Raw genomic sequence first — 14,451 nt, 5'->3', positions numbered from 1 at the left:
ACTCTACTTAAATTTCTATCCCCAAATTAAGATCCTCTTGACCTTATTACAATAATATTTCCTCTGGTTTGGCTTATAGGATTAAAAGTTTGGCTCCCATGGGCAATAGTCTAGAAGTTTGTGACCCCATTAATCTCGTAGGGTGGGTGAGTCCCTGAAATGTGTGCATGGTTTTTAGGCTTGTTGAATATCATTCTTCTCACATTTTATCTCTAAAATCCCTTTGGATTAGTTTTAGATCTCCTTGATGGGCTTGCATGCGATTGAATGTAGTATACAGAGATTGGAATTCCTATATAAGAGTGCCTTTCTAACCCATTTGGTTCAACAATCCTCCTATACTCTCTCTTGTATTTGTCCATCGATAGGACTTGCACTCCTTGAGCACCTATATATGTGAATACGTATAGGTTTTTATGATTTGATAGATCCCTAAAAGTAGGTTCTATACACTTATAAAAGTTGTGTTGATTCCCATTTGAGAGCCTATACAGACCCATATAGACATAATATAATGGAAGTTTTGTGGCCACAATGGTCTTGATAAACCTAGCATTTGGTTTGTTGATTAGAGGAGGGTTCTATCTTGGCTTGTCATCTACTTTGGCTTATGGGTACACGACTCGATACTCAATTCCATCGTCATTGAAATATCTATTCCCATGTAGTCCACATGCACTAGGTCCCTCAACTCAATTAATTTATCTTCTACATATGATGCAAATAATTTATTAGTTTCTTGTATACCATGGATTGCAATCCATCTTCCTAGGCATTTGTACTTGATATCTCAGTAGCTACTTATTTTCTATGTCTACAAGCTTATCCCACAAATTTTCTTTAATTTGGGTCTCTTATGATGGTCAAACCCAAGTTTCTTGGTCTACAATGTGGTTTTTGGTCTATTTCCTAATTTTGGTACTATTTCTTGAATTTTTTGGCTTATTTTTATGCCCAAACCCCCTAGATGAGCCTTTCTATGTTATCTCTTTCCAAAGAACACCTCTCTAGTCAGATTTCACTCTAGGGTACATGGATTGTGATCCATGGTCTGCATGATCCGACTTCCAAATTTTAGCCACTTGTGGAGGAGGTCCAATTTTCCCTTGTATTTTGGTTTGACTTGGTAAATTTCAAGTTCTCTCTCTCCAAATTATTGGTTTGATGCAATTTTAGGGGTCTTTCGCACTCATGTTAACCCTCATGGACACCTATCACCTACGATGGGTGCATATTATTTATTTTATTGAGTCACGGACCGGGCTTGTCGGTCCAATAGGTGTGTAGGTGATCGCCGATGAGAGGAGCACCACTTATCTTATTTTTACAGTAGCCAAACTCTTATAAAAGGTCCATTTGACCTAAAAATCCTCATTCTCTGTCTGGAATGATGTCATAGGGTAACATAGGGATCCTCTACCCGCTAGGAGAAGGCCTAATGAATATGCTTTATCTTCTCTACCCCATAGTCAAGGATGACTATGATTTCAAGAGAGAGGTAATGTCATAATAACTAATATCTAATTCTCCTAAATGATTTTCTCATGTTAAACTGATCATTTAATATGGGGAAGTGCCAGGGGAGAAAAAGCTAGAATATTGGTTAAGCTGGCAGACTGGCGACATTAGGTATCCAAAGGAGGTAAAATAAGGATCCAAAGGGGGGGCCATCTGCAAAAGAGCAAGGTGCAACAATGGGTTTAAAAGACCCTACGGTTCAGCCCATTAAGACTTCCAAAATGCTAAGGTTTTGAAATTTAAAGGTTGTGTTCAAAGGTCAAAAGCCTAGGGAAATTGGATGCTTTGTGTGTGTCCCAAAAAGTCTTCACAAACTCCTACATAGGAGGGGGCGAGTCTAAGAAGTAGGGGGATGAGAGACAAACACACACACACACACACACTCACAAGCTTCCTTTGTACACAAGGGGAAAGAGGAACACATGTCAGCTCCCTAGGCCAGATGCCCACAAGGTGTACTCAAATCCTATTGGATGGCCTTGGAGGTGGACCAATGAGAATTAGGCTTGAGAAAATCTAGTTTAACTAATTTAAAAACACTTAATAAAAGAACCAATAATAATTAATCTCTCTAGAAGACTATTGGACAGTCTCACAAGGGGTCCAATGAGCATTCAGCAGCCCAATGGCTTGCCTGATTCCTATTGGCCAGGAGACAAAGGGGTCCAATGAGATTTTAATTGCATTTATTAATTACCTAAATCTCTCACAAAAGGGGAAAGGGGGACACATGTCAGAAGGCTATCACTTATGCTCCTGAAATCCTATTGGCTAAGCCAGGGGAGGTCCAATGAGGTGCTAGCAAGAGCAAATAGCAAGAGGGGTCGACCAAGAGAGAGAGAGAGGGGGGGACTGATTTTTCAAAGGCAATTATCCACACACACTCACACAAGCTCATGTGTAGAGTAAGAAGACTCTCTCTCTTACTCCAAGCTTGTGAGAAGGGAGGCCTACACCAACAACTCTTGGCTTTGTGATGCAAATCCAACCAAGAGCCAAGCTTCAATGCATGCTCATCTCCTCTACCATGCTAATTACTAAGCTAATCTATGTTAATATGAGTGATTATGTGAGGAGATGTACATCTTTCTCGTAAGACTACTCCTTCTTCCTCTCAATCTACTCTCATATCCCGCTAGCCTCTCACCATCTTTCAAGGTGTGTGAGGTCTTGGGTCTGAGACCGTGAGGGAATTGATGTTGCGTTTGATAAGTGTTTTGCTTAGTTCTTGAAGTTTCCATATTCATTGCACCAGCTAGTATTGAAGGAACACAAAGAATTGTATTGTAAAATGTCTCTCATGATGGGAGAAACCATAAAACAAAGCCTTTTGGAGGGGGGACCGGCTCCATGCAAATCTGGTCCTCAACTGTTGTCAATTGCTTAATTTCTCTCTCTTTTGAAGTATTGTTCATGCTATCTAGCTAGGTGTTATGCTTTTTGTTGCTCTCTCCACCCAAGCACTCTTGTTATTCTCATTAGGAATCTATTCTAATAAAATGCTCACTATGTTCATGCTATTTCCGCTACACACAAGTTACTAGGCCATTAAATGTTACAGAGTGTGCACGTGAATACTCCATTCATTGCACACCGTGACTCTTCAGAGCTATTTCCCTCCGAGGTTATATTTCCTAATGGTAGAAGCCTTGCCGAAGTGCAAGAGGTTGAGCGGTATATCATTGCGGTTAGGGAAAAGGAAATCGAGAGCTTACACAAGGCAGAGCAACGAAGAGAGTTAAAAGAAAAATCCCCTATGTCAATATCCCTACTAGGAGAGCAATCGAGTGATCCTGAATTAGCAACCACTAAGGATCAACCCATAGAGAGCCACATTGCATCTACTTCAAAGGACACCCCTAGCACCTCAATCCTAGATGGAGCGTTGCTAAATGAGATTTGGAAGTACGAAATACAAATGGAAACTATAATCGACCTATACACAGGTCACACCTATCACGTGTGTTGGTTAGATGTCCTACAATCCACAAAGGGTGCCACTAGTGTAGAGGATCAACAACAAAGAGTTTGTGAGGTCATCCATAGGGTTATTGAGCTAGAGAGACAACACAAGGGAATCCACATGCCTTCAACGGGTCTCATGAGATTCTTGGACACAGGGAAGGCTAAACAACCAACCTTATTGCAAATGGAGACTCCCTCGGTAAGTTTGATGGATCCTCCATATGTTGTTCTACCAATGGTCTCAATGCAATCTGAGCCCATAAGTGATAGCTTTACCTTTCCAAGTCTAGCTCATCTTTCCCTTGATGACACCACGGCTACCATGCCTACCCCAATGATGGGCATGCCAAGAAACACACCATGGACCTCATTCGTAATAAAGCACCACTACATGGTAGCTCAATGCCTGCAACAATACCTACAAGTGTGTACCAATCGTACACACCTATGGGTCCTTGTACTCATGTAGCTCCTACCCCTCTTATTGTTTTAGCAACCTATGCTCCACAACCACAACACCCAAGCTCTTATTTCAATGGGACCATACAGTTAGCATTAGCATGTCACATCCAATGTCTGTTATGCCTAGGGCCACACATATGAACTTTGGACCACCACATGGTACAAACACCATACCAAACTTGGAACCCAAGGGCTTCCTATGCGCCAGGACCAATGCCAATATCTACTCCACATGTAGTCTCTAGAGCGCCTTCACCCACGGTGCCTGCTCACTTAGGTGACTTGGCAACATTTTCTCAAGCTAACGGTCGATCTATTGCTGAGAATATGCGTAACACACCTAATAGAGAGCCTAGAAGTAAGGTAGTACAAATAGCCAAGTTCACACAAAAAATTACTGGAGATGGGGATGTGAGAAATCATATCGAAGTGTTTGAACAAATATGTGATTCCCTATGAGAACACAATGACCTACATAAGAGTAATGCTTTAAGCCTGACCTTAAGTGGGAAGGTTGGGGATTGGTATAGAACCCTAAGGGTATAGAACCCTAAGGGTGGAAGAAAAAACAATTTACCCTACTCTTAGGAGACTATTCTTGAAAGTATTTATGAGAGGGAGTGCTTTGGGGTGTAGCCTCAGCTCTAGAAATCCCGACGAGAGGAAGGAGAGTCGGTGAAAGACTTTATCAGTTGCTTGAAGCATTTGAATTCCCATTGTAATCCAAATGAGCACTTCAATAATAACCAATTGCTTGATAAATTCAATAGGGGATTATGATATGAGGATATCTACAATGGACTAGTCATTAGAGGTATCACCACTTGGGAAGTAGTCACCATTGATGCGATCCAATTGGAGGATAATTTAATGATTCAAGGAGAAAGAGAGTCTGTTGAGCCTAAATCTACTAGCTTGCAAGCATCGGGGCATCAACCAATGACCTAAAGCCTATTGCTAAGGAGCAAAAGATATCTCAGATGACCTTAGCAGGTCTCACCAAGGCCATTCAAGAGAGTCTTAGAGACAATCGTGCTCCACAAAATAATATATGTATCCAAGAAGGGAGCAACAATGGTGCTAAGTATGCTATGGTCCGCATAGTACCAGTGAATGCCCTACTTTTAGAGTAAAATTCAATGGAAATTGCAATGCATGTGGGAGGTATGGTCATCAAGCTAAGGATTGCATAGTATTTAAGCAAGCGATGGCCAATAGACCAACCTTAGCATGGATGGACACACGTCGAGTGCCTGCATTGATTCCGGTCCCACCTCTTGAACAAACGTCACAACACATGGCCCAAAATGTTGTTCAAACAACACCCTTACGACCTCCAAAGCTAGGACCGCAACCACCACATCCAAGAATCACTTATGTGAATCAAGTGGGTTGTGAGTTATGTATTGCTTGTTTGGAAGGTTATGAGGAAGATATAGACCCTAATATTGCCTATGGGATTGATGCGCTTGAAGAAAGTCCACAATACTACATGGAGGACTATTGGGGACAAGTCAAACTTGAGTATCAAGTAGCTGCTCTTGCTACAAGAGGCCAAGATATCAATTACACTGCCAAGAGACCACCTCTTCAATGCTATGAGTGTGGAGGTCCACATCGTGTAGCCGAGTGTCCTATTAGGCTACAAAATAATGCTACACTAATGCAAACCAATCAAGCAAGCATGTCTACAATGTTGATAGTCATGTATAATCGATGTGGCATAGATCATTTGATCATGCCATTAAACTTGATTGAGGTTAACGAGGAGCCATCACCAAGTACACCTGTGGTACCAATAAAAGTACTCACACGATCGATGCTCCAAAATATATATATATATATATTCTTGAAGAAAGAGACAAGGAATCAATTGCTAAATCTCAAAAAAAGAAGAAAACACAAAGGAAGAGATCCCAAAAAGCAGCAAAGTCAGATGCCAATTCAAATACCAACATAGGGACTGGTGATGACCCCGTATATATGACCGACGCTAAAGAGGATTCTGATTCAATTGAAACCATGGAGACCAAAATGACTACTAGGAAAGAAAGCAACAAGGAAGATCGTCATGAGCCACAAGGGCAGGACCCAAGAAGAAGATACGAACTTACCCAAACCCTATAGAGGAGATTGAGTGAGTCAAGCAATTAAGGAGTTTGGTAGAAGAGACCCAAAGGGATCTAGAGCCAGCACCTAGGCAGATCCAGATTACAGACAGAGTGTTCCCTACGCAACAGCAACCTCACAAATTCCGTAGATCCCTAGCCATACCTAGTGTCATCCAAGAAGAAAGTGACTTAAAGTCATGGGAAAGTGGGCATACTCACTGTGTTTACAGAGGGACTACCTAACCCTATCGCAGAAATAAAGATCCCATCTTCCCCACGTCAAGGGACTGAAGCCCAAAAGGTGCCGTTAAAGATTGCCAAATTGATGGCTTTCATGGCTTCAGAAGTTAGAACCACCATCATGTTAAAACTACATGGAGACCCCAATCTATTCTTAGCTCTTTAAGCTTTCCTCAATGGAGAACTGAAAGTCGGGCTACCACAATTTGCACAGATGCATGGAGCTAGGGAGATGCCAATAGAGGAGGAACACTTAGATCCACAAACCAACCTAAATGAGAACTCTGTTGTAGAAATATCTGTTAACAAGTTGGGACAATACTTTGGGGGTGATGAATCCAATGCGACAAAAATAATCACTACTAATGGATTAACTGTGAAGGGAATTTTTTATGGTGGCACTGGGGTTAGCATTGTGACTAGAAAATTGATGGGAAACTATGAAGACCTCACCTTGGGACCACAACCATAGTATAAAATATGGCCAATGGGTCTATTGTGAAACCTATTGGGATGCTAGAAGATCTCAAGATCAAGGTCTTTGGACACATAATAAGAAATACCTTCATTGTTATGGATTTATCCAAGCACACTATGACATCTGAGATGATCTTACGGCGTCCTTTCATGAGGGAAGAAAAAATGGTGCATGAGTGATCTAAACACCATTTCTACAGTTCAATCGGCCCCATTGCAGTATTGTGGAAGATTCTCCTTATATGGATGTTCTACCTAGGATGACTAAGTCTGACAATGTGGATTGGGTTCACCTAGCAGCAACCATAGACACTTGGGGAAATAGGGGGACGATCTGTGTAACACATGAGGGGGATGAAATGCCACCACTCGTACCTTTAAATATGATAGAAGCAATGCATATAGCTTCTGTTGACCTGCAAGATGAAGGAATTAGCGTCTCACAAGACTATAGCCCACATGATTCAGAGTCAGAATCAACAGCTAAAATTGACTCTCAGGACAAAGAATTTGAGTTAAATCTTAATGCAAATGTGGGGACAAACCATTTAGGGCCAAGTGGTACCCTAGATGACAATCTATCCAGGAGAACAGAAGACACGAGCAGCGATTCATCAAGGGACTCTTCACTAGAGATCGATCGTAATCGAAAATTAGACAAGAAGAGTAAGAGATATAAGAGGCGACGTTATCGAGCAATATACGTGCTAGAATAAATGGAAAAAAATCTACCACAAAATGGCTTTATTATATAGGGGCATGTGATGCTCATCGGAAGCTGGTAGACAACTGGGGTGAATACCTTCAAAGAGTTATGTGGTGTAGTCCACAACCCATTGACATCGCACAGCTAGAGGCTATAGAGAAGCCAAAGTTGTGAGTCGTACCGTAAGGAGACGACAAAATCAAGAGTTAGCTCAACAACAAAAGAAAGCGGAAGTGAAATCATAGTCCATGGAACAACAACACCCCATATACTTACACCCTGTACCCGATCATTTCAAATCTTACACCACGGAGGAGCGTAAGGTTGTGTATACAAAGGCTCAAAGAAAACCTATCAATGGAAGCAATGGAGTCTATGATGGTCTAGTGATAGTTAAGGAGATAGAGTTAGCAGACCAAGGGAAAGAGTCCAAACCTGTTTTCATTGCCCAAGATCTGACAAAGACTGAGGAGTATGTACTTAAAGAACTTCTCAAGGAATTCAAGGATATATTTGCGGATTCATATACCCCATTGAGCACTCAAAATGGGTGTCTCCAATAGTTATTGTGCCAAATAAGAATGGAAAACTCAGAGTGTACGTGGATCTCTAGAAGGTCAGTGCCGCCACTAGGAGGGACCATTACCCCTTGCCATATTCAGAACATGTGCTTGAAAGAGTTGCAGGAAAGGAAGCTTATAGCTTTTTAAATGGGTACTCTGGATACAAATAAATCACAATTGCACTAGAGGACCAAGCTAAAACGACTTTTATAACTGAATTTGGAGTGTTCACATTTTGTGTTATGGATTTTGGCTTAACCAATGTTCCTGCTACCTTCCAAAGATAAATAAACACTGCTTTTAGAGAATATTTGAGGGAGTTTTGTGAAGCTTTCTTGGATAACCTTTGTGTCTATTCTTCTTAGAAAGGACATCTTTCATGTTTACGAAAAGTGTTTGTGAAGTGTAGATTGTATCACATCTCCTTAAACCCTTTCAAATGCCAATTTTGGATTAAACATGGAGTCATTTTAGAGCATATAGTGTCCAAAAATGGGATTTTCACAGATGAGAGCAAAATTAAAGCCATTGTTGAATTGCCACCACATACAAACTATAAAGGAGTTCAAAGGCTCATGGGCCATGTTGGTTATTAGTGGCGGTTTATTTTAAACTTTGCCGAGATAGCTCGTCCTTTGTACAAGCTTCTTATTGAGTTCCATTGGACCGCGGAGTGTGACCATGCTTATGAGTCATTGAAAAAGACCTTCACAAGCGCTCCCATTCTATGAGTGCCTGATTGGAATGTAATTTTCCATGTGCATATTGATGCATCGAACTTTGTTATTGGGTGTGTACTAGCTCAACCAAGAGAACATAAACTGGACTACCCCATTAGCTTTGCAAGTCGTCAATTGGATGATGCTGAGAGAAACTACACCACTATAGAACGGAAGGGTTTGGCTATGATTTATGTAGTAAAGAAATTTTGCTACTACCTTCTGGCCAATAAGTTTATTTTCTATGTTGATAATCAAGCCTTGTTGTATCTAGTATAAATAAACCTTGTTCCGCGGGACTATGGTTGTTAATTCTTCTTGAGTTTAATTTCACCGTTGTGATGAGACTTGGTAAAATACATGTCATGGCGCATCATTGTCTTGCATACCCAATGGTGAAGCCCCTCTGGAGTTGATGATGAATTGCCTAATTGTTAGAAGATAGACACACCCCACGGAAACTGACTACTCGGAAGATTATCATTTTTTGTAATTATTCATTTATTGAGGAAACCTGATTTTTCACCTTGTAAATATTGGGGCTTACAGAAGTTTCCAGATTGTATCCCAGTTCTGATAGTTAGATTGAGTGGATAGTTGATTTTGGAACTTTAGGATTTGAGAATTTTAAGGTATTTATACCACTTTTTGACCTTAATGAATTTTCAAAGAAAGTTTTGAAGTCTGTAAGTGAGCGTACTGTGTACGAAAGAGAGTGTGAGCTTCATCTTGATGCTACGTGTGCACCGGTGGTCGGAATCGAGTGCAGAGAAGTGCAGCGTATTGCCCCCGACAAGAGCTACGCACCGATACCTACATTGCGCGCGTACGGTCCGGTTTTGTGAGCTCCTTCTATGAGCTTCATCTGGTGATTTGGTGAGCATACGTTGTCTGATTTTGCATTACAGCATATCCACGCGTTCACATTGAGTAGAGCTACACATTAAGCACTTTAGATTTCGAAAACAAAGACCTGCAAATTTCGGCAAGATATCCTACGTGATTTTGCACTGGGTGTTTTGGGTTGGGGTTTTGGTTCATAGACCTTAGGGAGAGTGACCTATTGGTGTTAGTAGGGTCTCCTTCAAGTTCTATGGTGTTTCGAGATTGTTTGATGGGTGTTCGACTCTAGACAACGTTGTAGAAAGTTTCCTCTTATGCACTCTTGAAGGCTGTGACTTAGACAATTGGTAGTGTTAAGTATGGAGCCTGATTTACCCTTGTAATTTTCTATGGTAAAAGTGCACATTTGTAAGGCCCCCATTATAAGGAGAAACCATCGTGTGTGAAGGAAAATCACTCACCGAAAACCAAAATTTTCACGGACAAGAATCAGGGGCAACTTTAGAGGCCTCGGGGACGGAGGCCCCTGAGACTTTTTTTTTCGTCGGAATATTCCTTTTCGCCGGAATATTATGGCCGGACGGTGGCCGGAAAGTGGTCGGAAAACAACCGGTCGGTTGGCCGGTGGCCGGTAGTCAATGGCCGGTGGTCAGAAGTCAATGGCCGGTGGCCGGTGGTCGAAAGTTAATGGCCGGTGGTCGGTGGCCGAATTCAAAAGCGGACTTGTCTTCTCAAGGGCGGCCACACATGGCGGATTGGAGGGTCCGATTTGGACTTATTCGCACAAGGGCGGCTACACATGGCTGTCTCTCATAAGAGAGGGCAGCCCTTTTGGCCTTTAAAAGGAGGCCATTTCTACACACATTTCATAGTGTGAAGTTGATGCAACAAGGTGAGTGTGAGTGGTGAGAGTGAAGCAAGGCGGGAGCTCTATCAAGGGTTTAATCCCTTTGTAAACTACTTCTTCTTTTGAAGTGCTAAAGCCATTGAGTGGCTACTTTCCCGTGGACGTAGCCCACATTGGGTGAACCACGTATATCGTGTGTACTCTCTCTCTCTCTCTCTCTCTCTCTCTCTCTCTCTCTCTCTCTACTCTATAATCTCTTGTGTGTGAAATCTATCTCTCTCCATTAAGTAATCTACTCAAAAATCTATTTAGCTACGTCTTATTTCCTAACAACTGGTATCAGAGCAAGGTTTGCTCGTAGCTAAATTATCTCAAGGAAAGGATTCCTTGAATTGAGTGGGAGTTATGGCGGAGGAAGGGAAGCTCAAGATTGAGAAGTTCAACGAAAAAAACTACCAACATTGGAAGATGTAGATTGAAGACTATCTCTACCAGAAGGACCTCTATTTGCCACTAGGCGGTCTTGCGAAGAAGCCCGCAACAATGGCAGATGAAGCATGGATTGTCCTTGATCGAAAGGCACTGGGAAAAATCCGGTTAAGCTTGGCATCAACGATGGCCTTCAATGTTTCGGAGATGAAGACCACGGAGGACTTGATGAAGTCACTTGACGACTTCTACGAGAAACCATCGGCATCCAATAAGGTATTTCTTATGAAGCGCTTGTTCAATCTAAAGATGGCAGAGAATGGTTCAGTTGCAGAACACCTAAATGACTTTAACACAAACATAAGTCAACTTCGATCGGTGAAAATCAATTTCGATGACGAAGTGCGAGCTCTCCTTATACTATCATCTCTACTGGATAGTTGGGACAGCCTTGTGATGGCTGTAAGTAATTCTATCTCTGGCACAAATACTCTTAAGTTTGATGATGTTGTGGGTATTCTCCTAAGCGAGGAAATGCGAAGGAGAAGCATAGGAGAATCATCAAGTGCTGCACTATCAGTGGAAACAAGAGGAAGGCCTAAGGAGAGGTTCAAAAACCAAAAGGGTCGTGATCGCTCAAGGCGGAGCAAGTCACGCACAAAGTCAGTTCTTGAATGTTGGAACTGCGGCAAGAAGGGCCACGTCAAGAAGGATTGCTGGTCCAAGAAGAAGAAGGAGACAGAGTCTCAAGACAAAAAGCCAACATCGGAGGCCAATGTGGCAGGTAAAGTAGAGCAAGATGCTCTAATTCTCTCATTAGACAATGTGTCTAATTCTTGGATAGTAGATTCCGGGGCTTCATTCCATGCGACACCACATAAGCAACATTTCCAAGACTACACCAAAGGTAATTTTGGGTATGTATACTTGGGAGATGATGAAGCTTGTGAGACTGTCGGCAAAGGTACAGTTTTTGTCAAAACTGCTAACGGAAATGAATGGAAGCTTCAAGATGTTAGGCATGTTCCTTCTCTTCGCAAAAATTTGATCTCTACAGGACAATTGGACGATGAAGGTCACAACATTGCATTCGGAAACAAACGGTGGAAGATCTAAAAGGGATATTTGGTGGTTGCCAAGGGAGAAAAAGTTGGTACACTTTACTTGTGTACTGCTAGCACGCAACCTTCAGCTTGTGCAGCAACTACACAAGTTGACAGTGCAGTGTGGCACTACCGACTTGGGCATATGAGTGCCAAAGGAATCCAAATCCTTCAAATAAAGAAGCTTCTACCAGGTTTGAAAGAAGTGGACTTAGAGTTCTGTGAAGATTGTGTTTATGGTAAACAAAAGAGGGTAAAATTTCAAAAATCAGGAAATGAAAGAAAAAGTAAAAAACTTGAGTTGGTTCATTCTGATGTTTGGGGTCCTGCAAGTACACCATCACTTGGTGGCTCATTGTACTATGTAACATTCATAGACGATGCGACTAGAAAAACATGGGTTTATGTCATGAAGAATAAATCCGATGTATTTTCCATATTTCAAAGGTGGAAAGCCTTTGTGGAGAATGAAACAGGTACCAAGGTTAAATGCCTCAGATCCGACAATGGAGGCGAATATTGCAGCCAAGCTTTTGAAAGCTTTTGTGCTAGCAATGGCATTCGGAGGCAAAGGACAACCCCAAGGACACCTCAACAAAATGGGATTTCGAAAAGGATGAACAGGACAATCATGGAACGAGCACGAATCATGCGGCTACATGCAGGCCTACCACTTGAGCTTTGGGCGGAAGCTGTAAGTACGTCTGTGTACTTAATCAACCAGTCACCCTCAACGGCATTGGATGGGGGAGTTCCAGAAGAGGCATGGACAGGTAAACCGATGAATTATGCATTTCTCAAAGTGTTTGGGTGTGAGGCTTTCATGCACATAGATAGAAGCCTAAGATCAAAGCTAGATGCAAAGTCCAAAAAGTGTTTCTTCATTGGCTATGGAGAAGGTGACTTTGGGTATCGCCTATGGAATCCTGAAGATGGTAAAATCTTAAGGAGTAGGGATGTAATTTTTAACGAAAAAAATATGTACAAAGATTACTTAGAAAGAAAACAAACAAAAGAAACAGGTGATGAGTACATGGAGCTTGAGGACGGTGAAGACTCAAGGACTGCAAACGGTGACAATGTGCAACAACGTCAACCAAATGAGGAGCCTCAACCTATTCCCCGAAGATCTACAAGAGCAAGTAGACCTCCAGAAAGGTTTGTTCCTTCCTTCAACCATCTCTTGATCTCAGATTCTGGAGATCCAGAATCATACGAAGAAACTATGCAACATGAATCCAAAGAAGAATGGACAAAGAGCATGCAAGTGGAGATGGACTCACTACATCGCAACCAAACATGGGAGTTGGTTGAGTTGCCTAAAGGTAAGCGGGCACTTCAAAACAAATGGGTGTACAAGCTGAAGGAAGAAGAAGGTGGGAAGAAAAGGTACAAGTCTAGGCTTGTGGTAAAAGGGTTTTCTCAAAAGAAAGGTATTGACTTCAATGAAATATTTTCTCCTGTTGTAAAAATGAACTCAATTAGGCTTGTCTTAAGCCTTGTGGCTGCTCATGATTTAAATATCAAGCAAATGGATGTAAATACGGTATTCCCTCACGGTGACTTAGAGGAGGAAATCTATATGCTTCAACCAAAGGGGTATGAAGTAAAAGGTAAGGAGAAAATGGTTTGCAGATTAAAGAAGAGCTTGTATGGTTTAAAGCAAGCATCAAGACAATGGTACTTGAAGTTTGATCGATGGATGTTGGATCATGGATTCACAAGATGCAACTCGGATCACTGCATCTACACGAAGAATTTGGGAGATGGGAAGTTCATCATCCTAATGTTGTATGTTGATGACATGCTGATTGCAAGTGCTAACATGCAGGACATCAAAGACCTAAAAGAGGAGTTGTCTAAATCTTTTTCAATGAAAGATTTAGGTGTTGCAAAGAGGATACTTGGTATGAAAATATCAAGGGACAGGATGAAGAAGACAATAAAGCTATCTCAAGAAGATTACATCAAGAAGGTACTAGAAAGGTTTGCAATGCAAAATGCAAAACCAGTTTCTACACCTTTGGTTGGTCATTTTAAACTAACGAAGGATATGTGTCCAAAGACACAAGAGGAGATAGCCTATATGTCTAAAGTTCCATATGCTGGAGCGGTAGGTTCTCTAATGTATGCTATGGTCTGGACAAGGCCAGACATTGCACATGCAGTGGGAGTTGTGAGTAGGTTCATGGACAACCCAGGTAAAGAGCATTGGCAAGCTATGAAGTGGATACTTAGGTATCTAAAAGGGACAACAACAAATGCTTTGTATTTTGGAGGAACTGATATTTTTCTAGAAGGGTATGCTGATGCAGATATGGCAGGTGACAAAGATACTCGAAGGAGCACTACTGGCTATGTGTTCACGATTGGAGGCACAGCAGTAAGCTGGGCTTCAAAGCTGCAGAAAGTGGTTTCACTTTCTACCACGGAAGCAGAGTATGTAGCAATGACAGAGGCAAGCAAAG

Source organism: Adiantum capillus-veneris, chromosome 1 (genome assembly GCF_014529385.1).
Source record: "Adiantum capillus-veneris isolate H3 chromosome 1, ASM1452938v2, whole genome shotgun sequence".
In the NCBI taxonomy this organism is placed as follows: Eukaryota; Viridiplantae; Streptophyta; class Polypodiopsida; order Polypodiales; family Pteridaceae; genus Adiantum; species Adiantum capillus-veneris.
The sequence above is the reverse complement of the archived record's forward strand: the minus strand, read 5'-3'. Positions refer to the sequence as shown.